At 35.5% G+C, this 13,526-nt stretch overlaps 1 pseudogene; it reads right to left on the reverse strand.

Annotated features, from left to right (window-relative positions):
- Positions 1 to 913: 913 nt before the first annotated feature.
- LOC113769850 lies at positions 914 to 11,127 on the reverse strand (annotated as a pseudogene).
- Between the last annotated feature and the right edge of the window lie 2,399 nt (positions 11,128 to 13,526).

Here is a 13,526-nt window from a genome sequence, read left to right on the forward strand (position 1 = left end):
TTGTACATATTAAATTGTTTAGATGATCCTACCAGTCCCTTTAGAATCCATTTACAACATATTAGCGCTCTTAACCCTTCTCAAATCTGCAAAGCAATCCTTGTTAAATGATAATTGTATTTGTATCATGTGATTTATCCCCACAGTATTGTTGAATTAGATGAAATATGATAAATAAACCTATGCTACAGGCAAAAAAGATATATTATTCTTGTACATATTGTCAATAACATTCTAATCCTTCCAGCAAAATTTCTCTAATAAAACCCTAGATTGCAAGAACCCTCAAATTTCCAACGACTTAAAAGGACCATCAAAACCGAGAAAGGCAAAACATGAAAATGAACAAAGACAAATGACCTGCGAAAAGTCGTCATAACCTGCTTAGATTTGAAATCATAAATATAATCCTAAAACTAATTGGTCATAGATTACATCAACTTCTTGATATTATGAGTGGAGGATCAGAAAAATTAAATAGAAAAAATACTCAAATGAAGAGAAACTTGAAATTCTAAACAGAATTTTCTTTTCTCCAAAACTTTCGTAAACTTAGATCATCTTCATTCTACTTGTATCAACACCCAAGATCGTATCAATCAGATAAAAATGCTCTTGCAACCTTCTCAACCTTTGCACAGTGAAAATCGAAATTGGCCCTCATGTCTCTGGGTTAACAAATGCAAAGTAGGGTGCCAAATTCTATCTTAGCCCACTATAGTCAAATCTAATAACGTAATATCCCCGCTGCTCATTCCTCCTCTGTGCTCTTTTCCACCAGAAACCTGAAATATACAAAGTGATCTTGCAACACGTGCGCCACCACTTCTTACAAGAAATCCATTTTGAGTAAAAAAAATCTAAATTAATTTACATTTGGTGATGCTTTAATATTAAAAATTGAAGAATTAAATAAAATTTTCGAGCTCTTAAATTGAGCTCAAATCCGTCGAATATTGAATCGAATTGGGCTCGAGTTTGAACCCACAATTTCAATTCAAGCTTGAACTATGGAAGGTTCAATCACAATTCTCTTGACAGGAGAATGCGAAAGAAAATTCACATCTTGGGTAAGTGCACATTGAGGAAAGAAAAAAGGCTGTTTTGCAACTCTCGTGCCAAAATTTCAAGTGCTTAGTAGTCCCTCGATTTGATTAGTAGAAATGAGAAAAACAAATGTGTATGAAATAATTTCTCACAACTTAAGCGGTCAATCCATTCACTAAATTTATGGCTGTCTTTATGTTTTTTGCCAATTCAGCTACTGCTCCAACATAAGTTTGGGGTGTTAAATTCAAGAGCATCATCTTTGCATCTCCTGATATATCCAAGTTCTTAATAAATTCTCTCATGCTCTCTTGGGTCACCACTCTTCCTCTTGTTACCTCCTTTAATTTTTCGTAAGGCTCTGGGACACCATATCTTCGCATGACCTAAAGACCAATCCAAAAGGATTATCATGTGAGTCGATTCTACAAAAGCTATCAAGTTAACTGAAGATAGTGAAATGAAAAACATCCACAATCTAAAGAAACAGTAAACAGTCAGCCATTCAAAAGTGCAGTGAGTTCAAACGGTACCAAATTAATTGTGAATTAGTCACTTGCATGCTAGAAAAGTTCCCACTGCCACCTTAGACCAATTCTTGTTAGGGGAAAATATCTGGATCACTTCCAAACGATAAGGACTTGTCTCTAGTACTTAATCCAACCCTCTACAGATTATCTGCTTGCCTCCACATCACTGTATCAACCTGTTCAACCACCTAGCTAGGCCTTTTCTCTCGAGATCAACCTACATTCACCCCTTGCCCATATAAACCTCCCCAATCTTCTTCCTTTATCGAATCTTACCGGTCATCACTTCTTCGGTATTCTAGCTCTATTCATCTTTACCCAAATGAACACCCAAACAATGACTTCCAAACCCAGCACTTCTCACGTAAAAATAAAACTAAAAACCAGATTAAACTTAGTGTTTACTCATCTGTGTTAAGCATATCTTGAACCAAGTAAAAGAAGAATTTAAAAAAATGAAAGACACTTCCACAAATCCTTGAGGTCTCTATATGTTAGTGAAGAGGGAATTCCCTGCTTTTCTATTACATGTCCGTGTTCTAGAGAGTGCATAATATTTTGGGCTCGTGTGTCATGAAAGTAAAATTGAACAACTGAGTGCAAGTTCATCATTGACAGCTTTTAGGAGTGCGCTTTTATTGTCTATGTAGAGAGTTCAGAAATCCTCTTACTAGATAAACTATTGGACTCATTCTGCTTACAGAAATTACTCAAATTTAGTAGAAAATCCTGTTGCTGTAGAAAGACAAGTTCTTCATCCTCAGAGAGATGGAAGGCAGCTGTCAATGTGTTTTTAGTGTGTTCCACGTAGTTCAGTCTTTTATGTTTTTTTATATAAAGAAAGAAATTTTCCTTTTCCAAATCTGTCTTCCTTAAGTTGTCTTCTTCATTTTTTACCTTTTGCTTGCACTTTTCCTAGTTTGAAAAACTGCGAGTCAATCAATTATATGTAATAGCTCAAAGCATTTAAAAGTGTTCCTATAAATATTTTTCCTTTCAAGTAGACAATAACCATAGCCATGGAGACAGTACAGGAGTCCCTATTAGTTGACCTAAGGGGAAATGATCTAATTATATATTTCTTTTTCAAATTCGAAGGTGTTAACAGTTATATAGAACTCGCTAAAGATGTCTAAATGTAATAAGAAATTAAACTCACACTAGAATCTTTCCCGTTAACTCTTTTGCCCATTTAACTTGGGATCTTTCCATCACAGACATTATAAGACTCTGTCAAGTTATATACCAACATCTTGCTAGGAGGAGAAATTATGGCAGAAATTATGGGACTAAAACTATACACAGTTTTTCTGCCCAGCATGTCTTATCAATATGCCAAGTTACTGAGTACCAACTCCTCAAAGATGCAACAAAAAGAGTAGACACCAAGTAACTGAAAACACAGATTCAATATCAATTTTTTAGAAGATATCAAATGAAGATATTCACGCACAGTTTGTATTGGTTCTGCAAGCACCTCCCATGTGTGGTTCAAGTCTTCACTCAGGGAAGCTTCATTGATCTACAATAAAACAAAACCAGCCAAATTAGAAGCAACAAAAATGATGCCCAATTGCCAGTTTTGCAAAGTTCTTAATATTTAAATAAAGATAAACTGCTTTGATTCTTTCATCTGAGAAAAGAAAAAATAGAAAAAGAAAATATATGCAAAAGAGTACATGGCTTCCTTCTAGAATGGATTCGTCAGGGGAAAAGACAAAGTGTATTTGCCACAAGAAGCTATTACTCTAGTATTGTCAGAAATGCATTTCTTGTACACATGAGATGCATTAGAGGCCACCAATTGCCAGCTGAGGTAGCCGACAAAAATCAACAAACTACAACTTTTTAGAATAATAAAAATAAAAAACTTTTTAGCAGGGTTTGATTGGGAAGGAAGAATGGAAGAAAAAAGGGAATAGGGACACTGAGAATCAAAGCATCAGACCAAGATGACACATATTCATGGCCTATATCTGATTCTCAAACAACTTTTGCCTTCTGATAAGCCCCAGCTAAACTACTAAAGCAACCCAACATTTCTCAATAAACTATGTTCTACAATTGGCCTGCGAAAGCCACCATAAAGACTACTCTAACTGATGACCCTAAGAATCTTACTATGCTATTCTCTCTGAACTAGTAATCATGAAAAATCAATTACCGAGAAAACTGGTTGAGCAATTTCACAAAGTACAGAGCTTACTAACAGCTATTCCCTCTGAATAGATCCCAAGACATCATCTCTTCGATTAGTTATTCCCCCTTCATTTCCTAATCAGCCATACCACACCTATGAAGCAAGATGAGCATGAGACTACTAATTCCACACAAGCTTCTTTCTTTATACAATACTCAACATTCAATACCCCTCTCGCACTCATATTTCTTGACCATCAATGAGAGAACTATTGTGGAATACCTGAAGCTTTCCAATGCCCATTAATGTATTCCTGTAGGCTAGAAGAGAATGTGCTAAACCTACACCCATGTTTCTCAGAACAGTAGAATCAGTCAAGTCCCTCTGCAAATGACAAGCACAGAAATCAATAAGTAACTTCAAACAGATAAAAGTGCAACTACAACAATAAAGCACAAGCCAAAGTAATGACACATACATATCAAGCACAACCTTGGGATCTACCTAAAACAGTGTCTAATCAACTTTGTTTAAATTGAGTAACAACATCCCTAGCCAGGGTAGAAACTTCCGAGTACAATGATGAAATGACTATTTGCATAGAGCTGAAGATGACACAATTGAGAAGGAAAAATAATTGCACATTTACCTGCCAGCGTGAAATACGTAACTTCATGCTTAAATGGGACAAACCTCCATTAGCCACTCCAAGATTTCCTTCGCTATTTTTAAAATCAATTGGGTTAACCTTGTGAGGCATTGTAGAAGATCCAATCTCACTAGCTTTGGTTATCTGCTCAAAAGCATGTACAAACACCAATCTTTCATCAAGAGACAACATGTAAACATGAAACACGTGTACATATATATACATGAGAAAAGTGTTCATATAAGAACATAGAAAAAAATTTTGAAACAACAAAAAACAGCACTAACCTGCTTGAAGTAACCTAAAGAGATATATCCCCAGATGTCTCTATCAAAATCAACTAGAATGTTGTTGAACTGGATTATAGAATGAAAAAGTTTGGCCATGTAGTCATGAGGTTCAATCTACATTGCAGAATAATTAAATCAAAACCATGAAGTATCGAATAGTGTCATTATGTCAATGACATAAACCATGATACTTATTTTCATGAAATTGCCATCAAATCAGAAGATCATTCATTGGGAACTAGTATTAAAACTTTCAATTAAGACAAGACCAAGCAAATATTACTATAAGGATAGCATCACAATCTGAAAAACTCCAAATGGTAATTCTAATAGTCGAGTGGTAACTGAAAGCACTGGGTGGCCTAATGCATGACTCAAATACCTCTGAAGAATAAGCTTCAAAATCTGCCAAAACCAAACCTTTAGGATCAAACATGACAAGGATCCCATAATATATTTTAATAAACTAGTCAAGGACAATAAATAAGGGATAAGAAATGAGAAAATTTGAGCCAGAACATGATTAGTTAAGGAAAAGTACTTGAGGCACATAGGGATTGAAATCAATTCCAAGAGATGTCACAAATTCCTCCGCAACTTGCGGCCAATTGATATCAGGGTACGCCACAAGATGTGCATTATAGTTTCCAACAGCACCAGCAAACTTCCCAAGTATTTTAACTTTTTGAAATATCTTGCCTTTCCCAACGTAACCTGAATGCAAAAATTGCCATTTCCTTTCCCAAGGTCGTAGGTGAAGCTGGCTGCAAAGAAATAGCAGATGTGAACAACTCATTCAAGTTTTAAGCTGTTTGAACAGTAAAGAATCAGAAATAGATCCAGCAGTAAGTGTCATAAAATATATTGGAGATTCACAGTGCCTTGAAAGGGTAGAATAATTCAGGTTGTATTCCCACGCCCAATCCCCGAACCCCCTCAGGCTCAAAGAAAAAGAATTAAAATAATAAGAAAGAACAAGTGATTGTTACCTGCCCATGGGTGCGAGAAAGCATAGGAATGTGAGCATTTTCCATAGCCATGTCACTTATTCTGAAATCACTTCATCCATAGCAGGTATCATCACCATAGAAAGAGCTTCTTTCAGCATAAGTGCATGAGCAAGATTGTTAATGTCTTCAGATGTACAGGCAAAGTGGAAAAACTCTACCACCTAGGCAAGCGACAAGAAAAATACTGAACATATGCAAAACATGCACAGATATTATTTTGGGTTCCATAATTCTTTGGAAACATCATGCAGGGAAATCAAAAGAACTGAGTGTCCTAATGAGGCTATCACGTCATGTCTACAGAATAGAGTAGAAGGATGACATTTCCATTCAGCTAACATCAAGGTTCCAAACTGATACCTTTCCTATCTCTGGGTGTGACTGGCACTTTTGCTTCAAAAAATATTCCACTGCCTTAACATCATGGTTAGTCACCTTCTCAATTTTCTTGACTTCCATGGCATCATCCAAGCTAAATCCATCAATCAAGCCTTGCAAATAAGCCTCAGTATCTTTAGAGAAGCTTGGAACCTCAGGAATTTCAGGAATTTGAGAAAGTTTTGACAACCATTTCACCTACAAAAAAAGGGGTTTTTGGCTATGATTTTGTTTGAAATTCATGAAGGCAGAGGTAACAGTAAGGCAAAGAAAGAAATAAAGGACATGAAACACTCATGATCATCTATGAGATGTTAAAGCGTTAGAGCTGCTCATCCAAATTCAAAGAATAAGCATGATCAAGTGAGCATGAGAATTAGAGTTGCAAAGTAATTTATTAGACTGGCACAGTAAACTTGGAAACTTGGAATTCATAAAGTTGCACAGTAAACTTGGAACCTCAGGAATTTGAGAAAGTTTTAACAACCATTTCACCTACAAAAAAAGGGGTTTCTGGCTATGATTTTGTTTGAAATTCATGAAGGCAGAGGTGACAGTAAGGCAAAGAAAGAAATAAAGGACATGAAACACTCATGATCATCTATGAGATGTTAAAGTGTTAAAACTGCTCATCCAAATTCAAAGAATAAGTATGATCAAGTGAGCATGAGAATTAGAGTTGCAAAGTAATTTATTAGACTGGCACAATAAACTTGGAAAGTGTGTACATAGCTCACTTCACCATATTCACACACAATATATATGACTGAAGAGGAAAGGGTCCCCTCTAAGAGATCTCTGCTCGTGAACTGAAGCATCTACCCCACCATATAGATAAACCAACACACTGCCAATAGCCCTCGTACAGATCTCAAGTTAGGATGGCCAGAATATCATGTCATGCCACATTTGCAGATACAGGAAGTAAAACTCTGTGGATTGTTAGACGGCAATTTATGTTTTGAACACCACTTGCATGTCGGCAGCACTTTCAAGCCTCACGACATGATAAAAACCACAAATTGATAATACTATCCATACCAGCAGTATCTAACATCATTCCACCAATATCGCAGTCTCCATCAGCATACAAGGTGTAATATAATATGACAAACTAATCTTGCATTTTCCTAGTTAAAATATTTCTGTTGCATGATCAATAACTGTTTGTGTAAGTTTCAAATTGAGATTTCTAGAGAAACTATGGTACTTTCCTTCCTCATAACAGCATTTTGTGGTAGGAATCACTACTACTCCTGAAATTCCCAAAGTAAAGCTTCAGCAGTCCAATTCAGCATGACTAACAATACAACGATCAAATTTTAAAAATTTCATTTCCTTTCAATCTTACAGAATTGTCGGACAGACTAAAATAAAACTTCCAGCAAAAGCCAAAAAAATATTCAAAAAAGAAAAATATGTGATTTCTGTACTCTAAAGTTCAAAATCAAGATAGTACAGAAAGTAAAGCTCCAAAAATATTAAAGTAAGTCATGTCATGTATCTGCTAGTCCACCCATTTTGCCGTTTTCCTCTTACATTATTTGAAGCCAACACTAATTAGATAAGTTACTTCCAACCAGAATCTGAACTAATCAGGTGACCAACAATTTTCATTATGCTCTAAAAACTCAAATAGTACATTTCAGATGGTCTGCAGCAAGAATTATCTATAAGTCAGGGAAGCAATTTAGCAATATTACTAGTTAAAGAATTGCAGTATTAGAAACATACCTCAACTAAAACCCTAAAGCGAATCAAACCATATTCACTCATAAAAAGAGCTAGCTCCTTGACCTTAGCCCAATAACGTCCATCAAGAGGACACAGAGCCGTTAGGCTTGAGAGCTTTATATCATGTGAATACATCTTCCTTCCCTATAAAAAAAAATTCACAAAAACCCAATAAAATTTCACTAACGAAACCCCATAAAACAAACACAAAAATTTATTTGAAACACTTCCAAGTTCCACCTGCCCTTTAAAAAAACACAAAAGAACGGTAATTGCAACAAGGAAGAAGTTAAATAAGCATAAAATTATCAAAGTTTCATCAAATTAGAAAAGAAAAAAAGTAGCCATTACTTTTTCTACAACTTCAGTACTGCTCTCTTTCGCAACGGCTTTGCAGTAGCAGCTTTTGAGAGTGTAAAATGAAGCATTTGAGAGGTGGGGAAGACGGTGATGGTAGGGAAAACGGAGGTTTAAGGTTCGATAATTGCAGATTGGATTGCGATACGGCGCCGCTTTGCAATTGATACGAGATGCCACCCTAAAACTAGCCTCCACTTCCATTGGGCTAGACTTCTTCCTTGAATGAAATGACTGAAGGGATGCTTGGTTGAAGCTTCAAAACCATAATCGTAATTGGAATTATCCTAGGTGAGTTGCCGTTGCATGAGGCTGCCCTGATCTTGATGCTATGCTGCAATATAATAGCATGAAGATGATAAGGTGATGATATAGTACTAGGAGGAGAACACCACGCAATGCGCAGTGTAATTTTCAGGCTTGCCTAGAAATGTCCAATTATTCAAATTGGGATATTAAATATAAAAAGTTACGTAAAGGTGCACCAAAATCTTTGCAATATTTTTTATAATTTTATTAAGCAATGAAGAGAAGCCACAATTTCAGCCTATTTGCTAAATGACGGTGTCATTTTTGTTTTGCTGACTAATTGGACAGCAATGGCAATGTCATTAGTTTGAAAATAATATACCACAGCGTAATGCTGCCTTACATTTTCTATGTACACCAAAAATGTGTTGCTCATGAACAAATTCAACAGGAATTTATGAACAACACTACAATATGTTGGGCCAGAAATCCATATAATTCTAAAATATAGGAATGGCTGCAGGATAGCAAGAGATATAGGACTCAAAACGATAAGGATTGGAGAATTGTATATGCTTTCTTGTCTATGATAAGATAAACAAGCCATTATCTCATACTTAGAATCTTATCAACACAACATATGGCATTTAATTTTTGTACCAGCAACTCTAAGCAACACAAAAAATAAACATAAAATCTTATAAACTAAAAAAAGAGAGGGAACCCCAAAAAAAAAGCTAACTAAGATTAATTAAATAACAAAAAGTTAATTGAGATTAAGCATTAGAGACTCGAATTGTACATAATCTAAGCACAGCAATAGTAGTAAGGTCCACAAGTCCAATAGCATCGCAGTTCCATTTTTTTATTATTTTCTATCCAACCAAATCAAACTAACTTTCACTAAATATGATAACTCAAGCCAATCTCCTTGGAACAAAATCAACAAAAATTTAATGAAAGACCCATACTCTAGCAAAAGAAAAAGGACAAGAAAGATTTATGTAAATACATGAGCAAAAGGACATCAATTATACCCATTTTATTTTGTGACAAAACGGTGTCTTCAGAGTTCAAACTATTGTTTTATCAAATGGAATAAAAAAGTAAAGTTCACAACATTGACAAAATATACATCCAATCTAACATGAAAAGTTAGAAATGTAATTAAAGTTGGCAATATCAAACTACATCCCCTAATAAACAACCAAAAAGTTGTGAAATTTGCTTGATTGATGTTCTTTAAGGATCATCATCATCACAAAGATAAGCTTAAAGAATAGCTTCTTTACCAGTGGCACTGATAACTAACCAGGTTGGCATTACCAACCGAAATAAATTTCAACAAAAGGCAAACTACAAATTGCCTAAGAAAACTAATTAGTTTATTTTCCTTGCCAATATCGAGTTCATAAACAAAAGAAAAGCAAATCTTTGCAACCCATCAATAAGATTGACAAATAACCAAAATCTAAAAAACAAAAACAAGGCTAGCATCTCTAGACAAAGGGAATGAGCAAAACTACAAGTTGAACAGAAAATGTACAACGAATAATATGGCCGAGTTGAATTCTGCAAAGAGGAAATTGACTTTAGGTCCCGGCAGTGTATGATTCCCAAGGCCTGGCACAAGTGCTATCTACTCATTCGCTGCCACTCTATATACCCATTCTTATATGTAACTACCACAATGTAAGGAGCTAGATTGTCATAAAACGAGTTCAGCCTGGCAAATATGACTTTCAAATTTAAGGTTGGCTGATAACAAAACTAAAATAATTATAGTAGTTATACTAAGGATTAATTGAACCACATAGTTGGCCAATAATTCCAGCTATATTCATTGTATATGGCAAATGAAAATACTGTAATACCATGGTCATAGTGCAATTAAGTATGAAGTTTATATTACATCAGTAATATTGTTTAATTATCATCCTGCCTACGTCATGAATGACCTAAACTTTGCCGAAGTTAATCTAATAAAGTAGATAAGCTCAAGTTGTTTGAGGATTAATATATCTAAGTTTGCAATTATATTGATGGTTCTGGAAACAGAGAGATTATACGGGTTATATCTCAGGTGAAATAGAACATAGTGCATTCCATTTTGATGTAACTAGGGGAATTAACAAGCTAGGAGTGAAGGCTCCATAAAAAATTATGCCAGATGACCAAATGTTTTCCTCACACTTCAACAACCAGGCAAGTCCTCATTACTGCCACATTTGGCAAGAGAAAAAGATCCTAATAAAAGCTATATAGTTATCCACTACCACACTAATGTACTTCTTATTCCATTTAACAACCACAATCCGTCAGCAAATAGGTAATGCAAACTAAAACTCAACCAGTAACAAAAGAATTGGGCAAAAATTTTCATCTAAAATAAAAATTAGGGCAACAAAACTTAGGAAAAATCGAAACAATTAGTCATCTAAATAATGAAACCAGGGTTGGTTGCACCCAAAACTCAAACAACCCCAAAAGAATTTACGCAGAAATTTTCAGAAAAAAAAGGGAAATTAGGGCAAAAATATTTGGGGGAAAATTAGGGAGAAACAAGAGAGAGAAAGAACCTGCCTTTCCTACGGAGAATTGGTGAAAACACTTCCCGTCCAACACCGGAGAGTCACGGTAGATCCTGGATTTTGTGTAGAGGCCAGAAAGAGAGAGATGGAAGTGAAGGATAGAATTGAGAAAGTGGGAGAAGAAAATAAGGGGCAATAAATCCCAACGTGGTTTTGTCACAGCTCTGTTTGGATTGCTCTATTTTCAAAAATTAGTTTTTCAAATAGAATAAAAAAATTTTGCAGCACTCTAAAAGAAAATCTAAAAATTAGTTTAACTTTTTTTAAAATTTTAAAAATATCTTAAAATATATTTTAAAAACTCTTCTACTATTAAATATCTCAAAATATTTTCTAAAAATATTCCAAAATATACTCTAAAAACTCTGCTATAGTAAAATTTTTTAAAAATACTCACAAAAATAGCTAATCCAAGCGGAGTAGACTCAGACCGGAAATCGATTTGGCTGAATTCAAGAGTCAGGAGTCAATGAGTTCGACTAGGGTCGATAGAAGGTCGAACCGAACCGGATGACGTCATAAATATATCATACATGCATATATCCCCACAAATCAAATTTATTATAACATCCAAATTTATATCCAATTCACCAAACAAGTCACCAAATTCATCCAAACTCACAAAAGTTACAAAATAGAAATCCCATACATGTTTAATCCTTGACAAATAGCAATCCAAATAAGGCAACAAGTTCATGTTCAATCCGAATTCATGTTCAAATAAGGCAACAAGTTCATGCGCAATCAAAGGTTTGGTTTGTTCATTTGGTACCTTTCTTACATGGTAAGAGTAGAGGCTAAATTTCAAAAAAAAAAAAAAAAAAACTATCAACCCCATCTTTTGGAAAAGTTATTCTGTATCCACTCTAAATTAGCCTGTAAGTTTTTCTATAACTGTAAAACTTTTGATGTTTGACTTGGAAAAATCGTAGTATACAAAAGCTTAAAATCAGAAATTGAATGAATATTTTTAGCGATCAAAACTAAGGTATTTGGTTCATAAGTTTATTCTCCTATACATTTCTGATGGATTCATTTTGCAAATAATTAGGCTTGTATTACATAGATCTTTACTGGTGCAGAATGATGACCTCTTTTATGACAATGAAAACTACTTTACCATCCACAACAATAATTATGATAAAACAGTAGAAATAACCCATAATTACCGGCTCCATCATTAGTTTTCCCATTTATGAAACATCTAAGCTAATCAAACTGAAACCTAAAACAACAAAATGAAATAATTGAATTCCTTTAATCCAACAAGCTTGACATAGACTGAACTAACTTCATCCCTTATCTTATAAACAAACATACAATTCAAATGGATTTCTAGAAGACCTCAACTTGTAGTCCGAAGTAATATATGACATATTAAAAAAAGAGAGGAAAATTACCGATTGGTATAATTTGGTTGAGTCTTAAACTTGAAGTCCAAAGTAGCTGATGCCAGTGAAGGCTTGAGTTCCGAAAATTACCATAGGAGTGGCTGCTGCAATCTTTGAGGAGCGGTGGTGGTGGAGGAACTACGGTAGAAAGCAGTGGAGAGCCAGAGGCTTGAGCCTTGAAGTTGGTGTCCGAAAATTACACCAGAAGAGCAGGGGAAGTTACGGCGGTGAAGTCCAGTGGAGCAGTGGAGGTGCATGAAGAGGTCGTTTATGGATGGTCAATCCGAAGTGATCTGGTACAGTCTCTTCCTAAGCGAGGTGATTTTACACTGTGAGTTCCCTGGCTAAAATAAGGGGCGGGACTTTCTCCCCTGGGATACCTCTGATGATCAAGTCAATTTGGTAGGAGAGAATAATAATAAATCTGAATGTAACAGAGTTCTTACTTGTTTAGGAGGAAGGGCATGGTATTTATAAGATGCCTAGTGGAGGGAAGCATAGCGAATTCAAGTTCCTAGGGCCCGACAATCTGCATAGTCTATCTTGTGCTGACACGCAGTAGTGGCCTAGTCTTTTGTCAGTCATTATGTCTCTCTGCCAAACAGGCATGTGGCTTCCCAATAAAGCATCAGTTATTAATAACCTGTCAGTCGAAATAATGAGGGGTGAACTGGCTCTAACAGTATCTGTGCAATGATGAGATGAGATGATTAATTATGTATAGGAGGTCGGCATTGCGGTAGGGGCCCGAGTTGACATGACTTCAGGCCGAAGTGACGGGAGACACGGAGGCTCGGGTGCTTAGTTGAAAGTAACCGAGCAGAGATGATCATTCTCAATAAGCCCCCCAAGCCTCGAAAATGAGAAGGCTAACCATCCCCATATTCCGAGGCTTTAACTTGGTAACTGCGAGTCACGTTCGACCATCATGATCTGTCAAACGTGAGTACGTAAATCGGAGGGACGTGGGTTGATAGTGTCGCGCCCCATTTTTGAAAAAAATAAAATCACCAGTTATAAAAATGAATTTTGATCAATTTTTGATTGAAATGAGTTTTTTATTTGTTAGAGAATAATAAAGAAAAAGGACCTAAAATGGGATTCAAAAAGTGCGACGATTTTGGCCCAAAATAATAGTTTAAAAAGGGTTTTTAATAAAA

Source organism: Coffea eugenioides, chromosome 5, assembly GCF_003713205.1.
Source record: "Coffea eugenioides isolate CCC68of chromosome 5, Ceug_1.0, whole genome shotgun sequence".
In the NCBI taxonomy this organism is placed as follows: domain Eukaryota; kingdom Viridiplantae; phylum Streptophyta; class Magnoliopsida; order Gentianales; family Rubiaceae; genus Coffea; species Coffea eugenioides.